Source organism: Cupressus sempervirens, chromosome 9 (assembly GCF_028749045.1).
Source record: "Cupressus sempervirens isolate cs-2001-9-10 chromosome 9, ASM2874904v1, whole genome shotgun sequence".
NCBI lineage: Eukaryota > Viridiplantae > Streptophyta > Pinopsida > Cupressales > Cupressaceae > Cupressus > Cupressus sempervirens.
This window is the reverse complement of record NC_143126.1, coordinates 610,785,250-610,799,442: the sequence shown is the minus strand read 5'-3', so window position 1 is coordinate 610,799,442 and position 14,193 is coordinate 610,785,250. Positions and strand designations below refer to the sequence as shown.

The window sequence follows — 14,193 nt, the reverse complement described above, 5'->3', positions numbered from 1 at the left end:
TACACAATTGTAACTTATACAAGCTAAGAAATATAGACACTATGCCATAATAAAGAATTAATTTCTTAACATAATAATATTTATTTCTTCTTATTATTATCTAATATGCTATAAAATTAGTTTTGCACACAATATTTTCTAAAAATACAAGAGGCCTTCTATAAAATTAACAAATACCTTTTACCACAATCAAGTTTGGAGTAGAATGTTTTACCTGTGTATCTTAAAATTTAAAGATAAGTGGATCAACCATCTTAGATTCATTTTTAAAGTTGGATTCTTACATTGGTGAAGTAATAATATGTAATATGTCCAAGGATTCTTACCTTTTTGAACAATATATGTTAAAATATGTATATTTTATTGGACATTTTAAATTAATTATAGACACTCTCTTCTTATTGTTCAGTTCCATTTGTCTAATCAAATCAAATATTAAAATAATACTTTAATTATAATTTATTCTACCCATGTTATAGTTAGAAACAAATATAAATAAATAAATAAACATTAAATTTGTTCAAAGTACTTATGGAATATTATTTTCTCATGATAATATTGCTCAAGTTTGTTTCCTTCAATATAGACATAACTTAACTTATTTATATTCTTTTGAAGAAAGTAACCTAAAGATAAGATAACGTTTCTTCTGCTCTTTATCATATAACATGCAACTTTCATTTAAGTTTTTTCTAATCCATATAACTTCATAAACCCAGTAGTAATATTTATTTAAGTTTTTCTAAATCCATATAAACTCATATAAACAATAGTTTAGCTTGTTTACAATAAAAATAATTCTATGGTAGAACAACTATGAATTATTATTTTTTTAGAAAAAGTTTTAAAATGAAATTATATTAAGAAGTACTTTGGAAACAACTAGACTATAATTTTATTTAAGATCGATATACAAGAACAAAGTTCTCCACCAACTCACAATTTACTACTCAAAACATTCATAATACACTACTACTAAGAATTTCCCTACTGCATAGCAATTATTAATATTCCAACGAACAATTTGTCTGTAGTAAGGCTGGCCTTATAGTAATGGTTTTTATGTACGCTGCATCCAATGTTACGGTGGCCCTTCTGTGGTGAGCCTCCAGGAGAGAATAGCACAGAGAGGAAGCTTTCTAGGTAAGCTCAGTCCAAACTCTTCATCCCTATCAAGCTCACCGTCCACACTCCAATCAAAGCAGTGTATAAACTGAGCAAGAGCCAAGTAAACATTCTTAAGCCCGCTGATCATCCCGAGGCATCCCCTCCTTCCTGATCCAAAAGCCAACAACTCAAAGTCTTGACCTTTCAAATCTATGCTCGACCCAATAAACCTCTCTGGCTTGAATTCTAAAGGCTCCTCCCATAGACTCTCATCTCTTCCGATTGCCCAAACATTCACAAACACCCTTGTTTTTGGTGGAACATAATATCCACCCACATTGCAGCCCTCAGTTGTCTCCCGAGGAACCAGAAAGTGCCCTGCTGGATGCAATCGAAATGTTTCCTTGACCACACATGACAAATACTCCAAATCAACGAGATCACTCTCCTTTACAATGCGGTCTCTCCCAACCTTCAATTCAATCTCTCGCTTCGCCTTCGCCATTGCTTTAGGGTTTCCCAGCAGCTCAGTCATCGCCCATTCTATTGCTGACGAAGTTGTGTCTACTCCACCAACTAACATATCCTGTGAATACATTGTGCTCGTTGGTTAGTAAGATCTTATCAGTAATGTTTAGACAAAAACAAATTCATGAGACCGAAGGGCAACCTCTAATCCTAACATCGACTAACTGTTGAATTGTGAAGGCCAACAGACACTTGTGTTTTTCCCTCCATTTATTTTGTCTCTTTAGCTGATCATTTGTGATCTATAAATGCTGATCGCATGTATTGTAAACTCAATTTGGTTTTCTCATTAATATTATTCCTCTGCTCTCAGTGTGGACATAGCCACAATTTGTGGTGAACCAAGGTAAACTCTGTGTTTATGTGTTTTTGTTGTTCTATATTTTCTTTCGCATTCTTGTTTAATTTACAATTGGTATCAGAGCCGTAATCGATTTTGGTGATCAAATTCCGAAGTCATGGAGGAAACAAGAGTGTAGAAATTCTCAGGGAAGAATTTCAGTTTGTGGAAGGTACAGATGTGATCACTTTTGGTCAAGCATGATCTTGCAATAGCAATTGAAGGTAAAGCAAATAAGCCTACCGCTATGTCAAATGAAGACTGGACTAAAATTGATGAGAAGGCAATGGTAGAAATTTTTCTTTTGCTATCTCCGAATGTATTGTTCAATGTGAACAATGAAACATCAACAAAGGATGTGTGGGACAAACTTCATAGTATGTATCAAACGGCATCTACTACAAACAAAAATTTTATCATGAAGAAGCTTTACAAATTGAAGATGAAGGAACAGCGATGTCGAATCACATAAATGAGTTAAATACTCTTTTATGTCAAGCACACTCCATTGTTATGCCTCAAGATGACGAAAATAAGGCAGTCATCTTGTTATGTTCCTTACCGGATAGCTGGGATGGTGTGGTAACAGCAATTAGCACTTCTATAACCGACAAAAACAAGCTGGTCTACGATGAGGTAGTCTCTACGTTGCTTAGTGAAGACATGAGGAGAACTAATAAAGAGTCTTCATCCGGCAATGAACTAACAATGGTTAGTACGAAAAATAGAGGCAGAACTCAACATAGAGGCAGAAATAATAACAACAACCAAAGATCACAATCAGCTAGAACTTCGCAGTCCCGAGGTAGACAAAATGGTTGTTGGTTTTGTGGAAAGGTTGGTCATGTCAAAAAGGACTGCAGAAAGTATAAAAGAACTCAAGAAAAAGTTTTGGAGAGCAGAGAAAACATCATTCATGATCCCCGTGATAGTGTTTTGGTTCTTGCGTCAAGTGAAACAACTTTGAATTCATGGGTAATTGACTCTGGGGCTTCATTTCATGCATCTTCTTGCAGCGAAGCCTTCACAAACTACAAGGAAGGTAAATTTGGGAATGTTTTTTTGGGTGAAAAAAAATCTTGTGAAATCGTAGGAAAGGGTGATATTTTATTATCAATTAAAGGAGGCACTCAATTATTGCTTCAAGATGTGAAGTATGTTCCCAAATTAAAAAGAAATTTGATTTCAGTCAGTCAGTTATATGCTCAAGGTTTTCTTACACTCCTCACAGACACATGAAAAATTACCAAGGGTTCCATGATTATTGCCAAAGGGGATAAAGTTGGCAATTTATATGTTATAGAAACTAATGATGAGGTGGGAGCTGCGATGACTGTTGTAGACAGCGATGCCGCACTTTGGCATCAAAGATTAGGCCACATGAGCAAGAATGGCCTACAACTTATGCTTAATAGAGAGCAAATTCCGGGTCTCCAATCAGCAGATTTAGAATTCTGTGAACATTGTCTTCATGGGAAACAAAAATGTGTTAGTTTTTTGAAGCATGGTTATGACAAGAAGACGACACCATTGGAGTAGGTGCACTCGGATTTCTTTGGTCCAATAGAGGTAACCTCCCATGGAGGTGCAAATTTCTTTGTTTCCTTTCTTGATGATTGTACTAGAAAGGTTTGGGTTTATATGATGTCTAGAAAGTCTAAAGTTTTCTCCAAATTTAAAAATTTTAAAGCTCTTGTTGAAAATCAGAGCGGGCACAAAATTAAATGTTTAAAATCAGATAATGGTGGTGAATTTTGTTCCTTGGAGTTTGATAACTTTTGTGCAGATCATGGTATTCGACGGGTGAAAGTTGTGCCATACACCCCTCAAGAAAACGGGGCAGTGAAAAGACTAAATCGAACTATACTTGAGAAAGTTTGATGTATGCAATCTAATGCCGGTTTAGGCAAAGAATTCTAGGCAAAGGCCTGCAATACATCAGTATACTTGATTAATCGAAGTTGTCATGTCCCCTTTTCAAATAATTAAAAAATAATAATCTTTGCTAAGGCAGGCAGGCCCAAGAAAGTGAAGTTTTGAAAAAAGGGGGTTAATCTTTGAAAACTGTTGGACTAATAAATGAAAATTATTATTAAAATATGTTTCATTAACCTCTCTTGGATGTGAGCTACGATTATGCCCTCTTTTAAGGGGTTTGGAGGCATTTTGAGCTGATTCCAGAACTTGATTTTTGCTCATTCTTTGTTATTCTTCAGAGCCTGCCAAACCTATGGAGAAGGAGACCCAAGAATGGGAGTTTGCAGGTTTTTAGGGAGACCCAAGAATGGAAGTTTGCAGGTTTCTAGGAAGGCTAAAGACGGGAGTTTGAAGCCATTCCATGTGCATGCTCATACAGAGTTTGCCTTTGTGCTGAATAGTGCAGATTTGTGGGTTTTCGGGTGTGTTTTTTGTATGAGTTTGGTGTTTTCAATTGAGTATTTCATATCAATTTGGGTTGCTGCTGTATTTCAGACTTTAAGGTGTTAAAATAGAGCTGAATATATGTATTGGGATGTGATTAAACTTCTGTGATAGATTATTAGTATTTTTGTGGTGTTTTCGGGCATTTTTGTGTTAATTTCGAGAGCTCGATGAGCATAGTTTTTGTCCTACATTTGAGAATTGTTGTGTAAAGGCTATACAGATCTGGAAATGTTATTTTTTAGGCTATTATACTGCTGAAATTTCTGTAAAAATGTCCACTTTTAGATTTATTAATGACAGGTGAAGCTGTGAAGCTTTTGGCACAATCTCTGGCATACCCGATTTGGGGTTTCTAGAGAAATTTGGTGGATCTTTGTGATATTAGTTGTTTGATTTTGAAAATCTGATTAGAGGTTGGAAATATCATAAAAAATCAAAAAATGGACATTTCAATGGTATCAGAGCTATGATCTTGCTAGCCTGAGGGTTTGTAGAAGTTTGCATGTCAGTTTTGACAACTACCCAGATCTTGCATTTCAGTTTTGAGAATTACCCAAATCTTGCATGTCATAATTTATGGTTGCATGTTGCTTCTAATCAACTACATGTCAAAATTTATGGTTGAATGCTACTTCTAATCATTTGCATGTTAGTTCTTGGTGAATTTGGTGGTTGTAGAAGTTTGCATGTCAGTTTTGACAACTACTCAGATCTTGCATGTCAGTTTTGACAACTACCCAGATCTTGCATGTCAGTTTTGACAACTACCCAGATCTTGCATGTCACAATTTATGATTGCATGTTGCTTCTAATCAGCTGCATGTCAAAATTTATGGTTGCATGCTACTTCTAATCATTTGCATGTTAGTTCTTGGTGAATTTGGTGGTTGCAGGTTGCTTCCAATCAGTTGCATGTCAAAATCTATGGTTGCATGCTACTTCTAATCATTTGCATGTTAGTTCTTGGTGTTTGAAGTAGTTATATCCTATTGGGGTTACACTCTACTTTATCCAGAATGGACAGGTATAGTATAGAGTCTCAGAGGACACAATCTTGGACAATTGATATCCAGAGTCAAAACAGTAGAAAGGATGGTTATTTAGACATTCGAGATAAACTTATGAAAATAAGCCATGACATGTCTGAGCAGTTGGTTGAGCACCACCGTATAATGAATGACATGTTTTTCGACCCAGCTAAGGTGGATAAGTTGACTAGATTTCTATTTGACAAATTTTCTCACAGGATAGATGACACAATTCCCAAGAACTTGCATGAGGAGTTTGAAAAACTAACTGATAGCCAGGTAGAGGTCTCAGATTCTACTCTACCATAGGAGGTGGTGGGAAAGGATATTACACAAATTGATAGTAATGGTCAACTTAATACTCAAATTGAGACAATTGTTTACAAGTCGTCAAAGGGTGATGCCACAGGTATTCAGGATGGTATAGTTACAACAAGCAGTGACTATAGTGTAGTGGGTTTAGATGATGATTATGAGGATGTTGTTGTGCAGGATGGTGATATACCTGGTAGAGATGAGTAGACATTGAGCATTCATGGCTTTGTTGAGAAAGAGTACTAGGCATAGTTAGATGCTTCATCACATCAGGTTGAGGCTGGTAGTACTTCACATGATTTGTCTAGCCAGCTGAAGGTGAACAAAGATAGTATTGTGACTTCATTATCTCATCATTACAGGTATGTGGAGTTAGTTGGTATTGGTCATATTACTCAAGTGAAGAGTTTTCTTGGGTTACCAGTTGATTCTAGTTTATGGATATGGACTCGAGATTGTTATATTGGCATTTGGGATTCAGTTGACTGGAGATCTTTAACACATTTTGGTAGCAGTGTTTGTTTGGGTGCTATCATGGATTTGATTAGCAGATTACACGGCGTTGTCTTTTCTTGTGCTAGTATCTTGTCTAATGTTGGTATTAGTTTTTATACACCGATGTTGGGCTTTGTTCATATATCCAGTCGACCATACTTGCTGGAATGTGTTGATGATATTTCATATTTGGCAGTGTGTATAGATGAGTCCCAGGATCATATTGGCATTGATGACATCCAGGAGGATGCAGTGGGCAATTTTGAAGACTTAGTTTCCTTGGGTATAGAGGAGTTGGACAAAAATGCTAATGTTTTTGATACTCCATATGTTGATATGAGTTTTAGATTTGATTCATAGGATATGGATGGTAATACTCTAGAGACTAGTAACTTTGAGGATACTCCTTTAGACAATGCATCAGAGGAGGTTTTTAGGAGACAGTCAAGCCAGTGCCATCATGTGTCTAATCAGTTGAGAGTTAGTGACCGAGACATTGCTATCACTTGCCAACATTTCGATGCTTCTCGTCAGTTAGCAGTTTATGGATGGGGTTCTCCTACTAGTAATGAGCAGGAAGGCAGTTATCTTTCCTTGACAGAGATCCACTCTTTATGGGAGGCTATTCAGATTTTGAGACAGAATTATATGTAGTTGGTAGCCGACAGAGATTATCTTATGGAGTGGGGTATCACATCATATGATGCATTGTTGGCCAAGGAAGATGAGGTGAGTGAGCTTACTGAGCAGCTTGAGGTGACTTCTGAGATTCTTGAGAGTACACAGTTGGCTTTCAAGGAGTCACAATTTCATTTGGCTAAGGTGACCATGGAGTTAGAGCGGCTACAGTCTTTACCGGATTCTATACAGTCACAAGTTGTGGTGTTTGGTGATCCGAGCATGTCCATGGCCAAGATTGTTAGAGATAGTGGAGATGGGGATGCATCCATCCTTGATACTAACATTGGCATATCAAGTTCATTCCTACTAGAGTGTATTCCTGACATGGTGGTGGCCTCTAGTACTAATGGCATGGAGACTAGAGATGTATCAAAGATCATGTGTGATGTTGGTGAGTCAGAAGTTGGCATGGTTCCTGCTAGTAATACTACTCCCTTGGTGATATATTTGGAGGTAGTAGTTAGTTCTAACATGGTTAATGATCAATTGCAGTTAGTTTCATCTGGATTACAGTCTGAGCCACTGACTGAGATTGGCACATTCTATCGGCATTACACTGTGAGGTATGCTCATCAATTTACCTTTGATGACCATGTTGATGAGATAATGATACAGAGATGTACTTTGGTTCCTTGTGCTTATCATCAGTTATGTGACAGTTTGATGCCTCAAGATGAGAGTTGTGATGGGCATGACATGGTGATAGGTTCTACAGTTGACAGCTTGATAATATGTGACTTAGAGTAGGAGTTTGGGAGTGACACTTCAGTAGGTGTTGTTATTGATTGTACTCCTTTGGCTATGACATCTCCTGACTTAGCTAGTGATCAGTCATAGTGGGTTGTATCACTTGTTCATGGTGAGCTGTTGACTAAGGTTGGTTTTTTTAATCAACATTATATTGTAGGGTATGTACATCAGTTAGCATTTGATCCTTGTTTTGAGGAGTTGATGGTAGGCAAATTTGGTTTGGATTCCATTTCTTACTCTTTATCTTATAATGTCTTTTCACCATCAGCAGTGCATGGGAGTTATGGTTATGAGATAGTGGCCAGTGATTTGCAAAGTTGTGTTGACTACAGGAGTTGTACAGTGTGTGGATTCTCCATACTTGGTATAGTTTCATTCGAGAGCGTTCACCATTGTTGCAGAATTGGATTGTATATTCTGTATAGGCCAATGGGATGTGTTGATGGTATTTACTGTGTTGGTAGTTTCATTTGTCCACTTTACTTGGGTTCTAATGTTCTAAGAGTTTGTGTCTCATGGGTTTTTTACTATGGTAGTGGTGATTTTGGAGTTTGGTTGAGCTATAATTCTTAGTTTGATTATGGATTCCTCTTGGTCATATTGCAAAGGATATTGGAGGAGCCTGTGTTAATTGGTAGTAGTATAGTTCATGACTACATTTGGGATCCAGGTAGATTGATTGGTTTACTGTTCAGCCATTGCTTGAGGAAAATAAATGTTTGGAAGGGGAGGACTTTTCATGTCCCCTTTTTAAATAATTAAAAAATAATAATCTTTGCTAAGGCAGGCAGGCCCAAGAAAGTGAAGTTTCGAAAAAAGGGGGTTAATCTTTGGAAACTGTTGGACTAATAAATGAAAATTATTATTAAAATATGTTTCATTAACCTCTCTTGGACGTGAGTTACGATTATGCCCTCTTTTAAGGGGTTTGGAGGCATTTTGGGCTGATTCCAGAACTTGATTTTTGCTCATTCTTTGTTATTCTTCAGAGGCTGCCAAACTTGCGGAGAAGGAGACCCAAGAACGGGAGTTTGCAGGTTTCCAGGGAGACCCAAGAATGGGAGTTTGCAGGTTTCTAGGAAGGCTAAGGATGGGAGTTTGAAGCCATTCCATGTGCATGCTCATACAGAGTTTGCCTTTGTGCTGAATAGTGCAGATTTGTGGGTTTTCGGGTGTGTTTTTTGTATGAGTTTGGTGTTTTCAGTTGAGTATTACATATCAGTTTGGGTTGCTTCTTTATTTCAGACTTTAAGGTGTTAAAATAGAGCTGAATATATGTATTGGGACATGATTAAACTTCTGAGATAGATTATTAGTGTTTTTGTGGTGTTTCCGAGCATTTTTGTGTTAATTTCGGGAGCCCGATGAGCATAGTTTTTTTCCTACATTTGAGAACTGTTGTGTAAAGGCTATATGGATCTGGAAATATCATTTTTAGGCTATTATGCTGCTGAAATTTCTGTAAAAATGTCCACTTTCAGATTTATTAATAACAGGTGAAGCTGTGAAGCTTTTGACACAATTTCTGGCATACCCGATTTGGGGTTTCTTGAGGAATTTGGTGGATCTTTGTGATATTAGTTGTTTGATCTTGAAAATCTGATTAGAGGTTGGAAATATCATACAAAATCAGAAAAGGGACATTTCAGAAGTCGTTCATCATGTTTGGACTTTGGAATTCCAAAGGAGGAATGGCTGGGTAGAAGGATTTCTTACTCACATCTTCGAGTGTACGGGTGTCAAGAATTTGTTCATGTTCCTAAAGAGAAAAGGAGCAAGTTGGATTCAAAATCACAAGAATGTATCTTCCTAGGTTATGGTGAAGATCAATATGGATTTCGATTATGGGATCCTATTGCAAAGAAGATTGTACGGAGTCGCGATGTGGTATTTAATGAGATGAAGTTTTCGGCTCTTCATTCAGCGCCACATGCAAGAGTTGTTGAAGATTTTATTCCTATGCCTTTTTTAATGAGAATAATTCTTCATTGAACTCACAGTCACAGTCTCAGCCTATCATTTCCACTCCTACCTCTATTTTAGCTCCTTTTCCTGGTATCAGTAGTGATTTAGAGCCTTCTTCTTCTAATATTATGCCATTATTACAACAGTCAGAGCATACATCCGAGTATGAGCAATTCCATCCACAGGGATATGGGCAAAGAATTGACAGTAGTTCAAATAAGTCAATTCGCAGGAGATGTGGAGTATTGGATAGCAACCAGATTGGTGAAAGTATAAGAACTTTATGTAGCAATGCTCCTACTGAGGGAGAGCATCCATATGTTATGCACGGAGATCCCATAGTCTGCTCCACATGGCAAGAATATATTTCAGCTCACAGTAGGTATAAAGAGGGTGCCATTCAAAGGGTTGATGGTCTTGGTCTTGGTTATGATGACTACCAAGGACATGGTAACGTTCACTCCTGGCCCCCTCCATCCAATCTTCAATTAGTGCTTTCTCCTCCAACAGTTTCAACTCACGATATTAACCCAAGCCATGGTAGTGAGCAGAATGTCTGCAGATTTGGGGGTCTTTCACCCACGCAGTAGTGAAAGCAAATTCCTGTAGGTGAAGAATAGAACACACCTAGTACTTCCTTTGGCCTAAGAGGTAGCTGGAATTCACATACCTTTGAAATATCCGCACCTTCTCAAAGACAAACTTGAGGATCTACTGCACTCACGCCTAGGATTGGCGGTGAAAATGATTTTTGTTCTGATCATTGTCATCAAGCAGAAAACGGGCAAGACAATGATAGATCAGTTGGAAATCATGATTTTGGAGCTGAAGAAGAATCAAACCTAACTCCATCTTACACTGGTAATTCAATGGATAAGTCTAGTCATCGAATTCAACAGAGGACGGGAACATCTTCAAAGGGCAGTGATTACGAATTACTAAGAATTAATTCTTAGAATGAGCAACAAAATCCAAATTTAAGGCGATCTACAAGGCAAAGGAGGATGCCTGCAAAATATTCAGATTATGAGCTTCTTTATTCCGAGGAGGTAAAGCCTGAGATTTTAATCTCTGATCAAGTAGAGCCAGCTAATTTCAAAGACGCCTGCAACAGTACTGATAAAAATTAGTGGATGATTGCAATGGAAGAAGAGATGAACTCTCTTAAAAAAAATAAAACATGGGATTTAGTTCCATGTCCACCCAACCGAAAAGCTCTAAAAAATCGTTGGGTATATAAGGTGAAAGAAGAAGATGGCAGAAGAAAGAGGTACCATGGTCGACTTGTCATCAAAGGATATGCTCAAAAAAAGGGCTTAGATTTTGAAGAGATTTTCTCACCTGTTGTTCGAATGACTACAATCCGGATAGTTTTGGGATTGGTAGCCATTTGAGATCTTGAGCGCAAATAGCTTGATGTCAAGAGAGCTTTTCTACATGGTGACATCAATGAAGAATTGTACATGGAACAGCCTGAAGGATTTGTTCAAAAGGGGAAAGAACATCTCTATTGTCGGCTGAAGCAAAGTTTGTACGGGCTCAAACAAGCTCCAAGACAATGGTACGTTAAGTTTGATCTGTTCATGGCTGAACATAACTTCACCCGATGCGAATTAGATCCTTGTGTCTACTACAAAAGACTTCCTAATGGTGAGTTTTTTATTCTATTATTTTATGTTGATGACATGTTAGTTGCTGGTACTTCTCCTCAAATAATACGCCAGCTAAAGAAAGAGTTAGCTTCTCGGTTTGCCATGAAAGATTTAGGAGCAACCAAAAAGATTCTTGGGATGAATATCACTAGGGATAGACAAAAAAAGGTATTGACCTTGTCACAAAAATCATATATTGACGAAATTGTAGAACGGTTTGGCATGGCTGAAGCTAAACACGTTCCTATTCCTCTTGCTTCTCATTTCCACCTCAGTTCTGAATTGTGTCCCAAAACACAAGATGAGAAGGATTTTATGATTAATGTTCCTTATAAATCAGCAGTTGGTAGCTTGATGTAAGCTATGGTTTCTACATGTCCCGACATTGCTCATGCAGTGGGAGTAGTTAGTAGATACATGAGCAATCCCGGGAAACCTCATTGGGAAGTAGTGAAATGGATATTGCAGTATCTCAAGGGTACTGCTGATTATGCATTGTGTTTTGGTAGAAATCATACTCAGCTGCAAGGATTCAGTCACTCAGATCTTGTCGGAGATCGAGAAAAGTGCAGGTCTACTATTGGTTATGCTTTCACATTTGTCAGGGCTGCCATTAGTTGGGCCTCAAGACTGCAACATTGTGTTGCACTTTCTTCTGCTGAAGCCGAATACTTGGCTCTTTCCGAAGGAGCTAGAGAAATGATTTGGTTGCAACGCTTATTTAGCAATTTCCATTGGCAACAAGATGATTATGTTTTATTTTCAGATAGTCAGAGTGCAATTTTTATGGTTCACAATCATTCCTCTCAGCGATGCTCCAAACATATTGACAAGCATGCTCACTATGTTCGTTATGTGGTAACAGAAGGAAAACTGAAGGTTGCCAAATTTGATACTAAGATCAATCCGACAGACATGTTGACAAAGGTTGTTGCCAAGGAGAAGTTCGAATGTGCTAGGACTTCTCTTGGCCTTGTTAAAAAGAAGTAAGTTAGCATGTAGAGCAGGGGAATGCATGATCAGCTAGTGTATCTGTTGTCTTCAAGTGGGAGATTTGTTGAATTGTGAAGGCCAACAGACACTTGTGTTTTTCCCTCCATTTATTTTGTCTCTTCAGCTAATCATTTGTGATCTATAAATGCTGATCGCATGTATTGTAAACTCAATTTGGTTTTCTCATTAATATTATTCCTCTGCTCTCAGTGTGGATGTAGCCACGATTTCTGGTGAACCACGATAAACTCGGTGTTTATGTGTTTTTGTTGTTCTGTATTTTCTTTCGCATTCTTGGTTAATTTACACTAACTAGAATGAAGAATACAATCATAAGAAAAAACCTTAACCCTAACTCTAACGTCTAACAAGCAATCTTATTATCTGAAACATTGTTTCTGAATTGGACCGTAACAACATTTTTTAACATTGACATTTCCCATCATATTCCCTAATCCAGCAGCCTAACGTCTAGCAAGCAATCTTATTATCTGAAACATTGTTTCTGAATTGGACCGTAACAACATTTTTTAACATTGACATTTCCCATCATATTCCCTAATCCAGCAGCAAAAGAATAAACACATAACAAGCAATCCTAATAACATCTGTACATCCTATTCCCTATTCCCTAACCCTAACATCTAACAAGCAATCCTAATAACATCTGTACATGGCTATTATTTAAACCAAACAGACCAGAATGATTGCTTTGATCTGAAGGTGAGATACTTGTAACCCTTGACTCTCGCTCTCCGCCAGGTCCAACATCACATCCACCATGTCGTGTGCTTCAAGATTCTTCGCTCTTCTCCTGTCAACGTGCTCATCGATGACCTTCTCAGCGAACTGATCATATATCTTAAAAACAGCCTTCATGCGGCGGATGTGTCCTCCCCAATCGCGAAAGGCGAGAGCGGGAACCAAATCACCGATAACAACAGCTCCCAAGAGATGCATAATCTCAATCACCATCTCCCCAAAATCCTGCCCTCCGCTCAGTTTATGGTAGCGTAGCTTCTCCCTGCAAAGCTTCTACACATAACGTTGAGTGTGAGGGCGAAGATGTGCTTCCTCAGATTGACTGACTTCACGCCGTTGTTGCTCTCCTCCCACACAGACCTCACCATGCCAGACGCCTCGTCCTCTCTAATCCACCCGAACGTTTCCGTTCTCTTGGCCGTCAGAAGTTCAACTGTGAGCCACTTTCTCATCTTCCGCCAGTACTCTGCATAGGGCGCCATCACCACGTCTTTGCTGCCGTACGTTATGTACTTGGCCGCAGATGTGAGTGGCCTGCTGCCGAAGATGAGATCGTAGGTTTTCAGAAACTTTCTGGCCATGGCAGGAGAAGAGGCCACAACTGTTGGTACCGAGCCCAAGTGCAGATAAATGATGGGCCCGTACATTTTTCCGAGCTCAGTAATGGAGACATGAGGAAGGCTTCCAAGGAGATGGAGATTTCCTACCAGTGGCCATGGCGTTGGCCCTGGTGGCAATGACAACTCATGATGCTTGTTGCTCTTGCTCTTCCTTTTTGTCACGAAAATGTATACTAAACACATGAAAATGAAAAAACATACAAATTCTACTGCGGGGGAACTGATCCACGCCATGTTTGATTAGCCCGGCTTGCAAATAATTGGTGTGAAGTAATCGACATTTAAAGGAACTCAGCCGGCAATAGTCTGGCACGTTTTCGATCACATGCTACTTTGAAACGATAGTCATTCCGAATATTCAGGCTGCACGAGGAGATTGATTTTGCTAGAGTAGATAGTTTCATACTCACTTCTAATTGATTTATACTTGTACATGAATGTTTATATGATGTTGAATTGTGCACGTTTCATACTGACTGGTAATAGATTTATACTTGTTAACTCCAATATCAGATTAGACTTTTATTTTTGGA

General features: G+C 38.2%; 1 pseudogene; it reads right to left on the bottom strand.

Moving 5' to 3' along the window:
• Positions 1 to 929: 929 nt before the first annotated feature.
• On the bottom strand, positions 930 to 13,896 carry LOC149540166 (cytochrome P450 71AU50-like; annotated as a pseudogene).
• Between the last annotated feature and the right edge of the window lie 297 nt (positions 13,897 to 14,193).